Genomic DNA, 2011 nt, shown 5'->3' with positions numbered 1-2011 from the left:
GTTACTTATCTAACTGTGAAATATTTTCAGCCCTTTTTTTTTGGAAGGACGACATTTTCACAATTTTCATCGATTATAAACCATTGACATTCGTATTGCAATTTAAAACAGATAAATATTCCCCTCGAGATATGATATCAGGCACTCGATTTTATCTCGCATTTCACCGCAGATACCCGTTACATGAAGGGCACTGATAATTCAGTGGCGGACACCTTATCTCGTGTCCATGTCAACGCTTTACCCCCCCCCCATTCAACCGATTTACAACAGGTCGCTTTATATCTAACTTAACGTAGATGTTTTGTTAGAACGTCTAATCCAGCTTAAGTTGGACATAAATACATTCCTTTATCTTTGTACTGGTAGAAAGTTCAAAATCAAGCTGTGTTGTGGTGAGCCGTAGATGTTCGGGAAACTTAGTCACAGTACAGCAGGTTCTGTCTGATCTTTCTAGACTTCCTGATGAGCTGGTTGTTCAGGACACCCAGGACATCCAAGGTTATCCGGGGTAATCCAGTATACCTCCCATCTTTACAAACATGTAGATACTATCGTTGTTCAGTAGAAAGTTGGAGGATCACTCAGACACAACGTCGAAGAGAGTTGTGCTGTCAACACTGAGCCAAAAGATGACTCGAAATTCGATGACGTTCTCAGTTCTCTCTTTCTCAAACATATACACCTTCTCAGTGCATCTCCATAACTGAGTAGCCTTACTTCTTCTGCGGATCACTTTTAGGTTTCTCCAAAACTGAAGGAGTAAGAGAGTATTGTAGTTCGCTTGAAGCATTGTGTATCGTTTGTAAAGAATAACAAGTTTTGAATGGTACAACAATGCACTATAATACAAAAATGGACTATATACTTGTAATTTAGTTATCCATAGTCCTATGATATTTCGGAATACAATTCCTTCTTCAGATCTTCTTAGATGGAGTCTCTGCTATAAACTGTTTACTAACGGCTTTTCTCCCCCCCCCCACGAAAGCGTCTCAGTAGTGGTCTCACGGAGCTCCTTCCGGAATTCTTCATGAGAAGTGCGTGAGGTCGGCTATGTTTCAATCTCGTGTGTGTTGGTATATCTGTACCGCTGCTTCTAAGTTATGTGTTATACGTGCAGCTTCTCTTTTTCTTTTTTTTTGTTATAGACAATACATGAGCATGTTATTAAGAATGAACCTACACACGTCCACATGTAGCTAAATAATATATTGATTACCAACTTCCATCCTGTTGTTAATTTGGGGTCCTAGTCTGTGTATGAGTATAGCTTCCTTAATTCTTAGATTACCCAAATTTCTTTCATTGTCCTCAATTGTGACTGTTATGCTTTTGTCGGTGTTCCGGCATCTGTCTAGATGTTTTCTGAAGGGGGAGGCTCTTGTGTTCATATATTCTTTGATGCGGACGTGTAACGGTTTTGTTGTGCTACCCACGTAGAACTTGTTGCATTTGTTACATTGTATTCTATACACAGCATTTACCCGTTGGCATAAATCTGTGTCACGGATGGGACAGTTTGTTAATGTGCATTGATTGTTGTCCCTGAAGGAGTTGTTTTTAGCAATTCTTATTGACCCTGAAAGCCAATCTACATGGGTTTGGTGCTAAGTTACACCTCACACTCACTACTACTCCGATTTCACTGATTCCTCCGCATTCAATTCCACTGTTGACTCTGGCAGTGTAAGAAGCTTGTCTCTCCTTGTGTCATTAAAGGTACATTTGTTGGCACTCCGTCGCTTACGACGTCGAGGGTTCCAGTTGATCCGATCAACGGAACAGCCTGCTCGTGAAATTAACGTACAAGTAGCTAAGCACTCCACAGAGACGTGCACCCTTAACGTAGTTCTCGGGGATATTCAGCGTGGCACAGAGTGTGACAAGGCTTTGAATTACAGGCACAACAGAAACAGGAAGTAAGAGTGAGAGAAAGTTGTGGTGAAAGAGTACAGCAGGGTTCGCCACCATCCCCTGCCGGAGCCTCGTGGAGCTTTTAGGTGTTTTC

Source organism: Octopus bimaculoides, chromosome 25, assembly GCF_001194135.2.
Source record: "Octopus bimaculoides isolate UCB-OBI-ISO-001 chromosome 25, ASM119413v2, whole genome shotgun sequence".
NCBI classification, from domain to species: Eukaryota; Metazoa; Mollusca; class Cephalopoda; order Octopoda; family Octopodidae; genus Octopus; species Octopus bimaculoides.
This window is presented reverse-complemented; position numbering follows the sequence as displayed.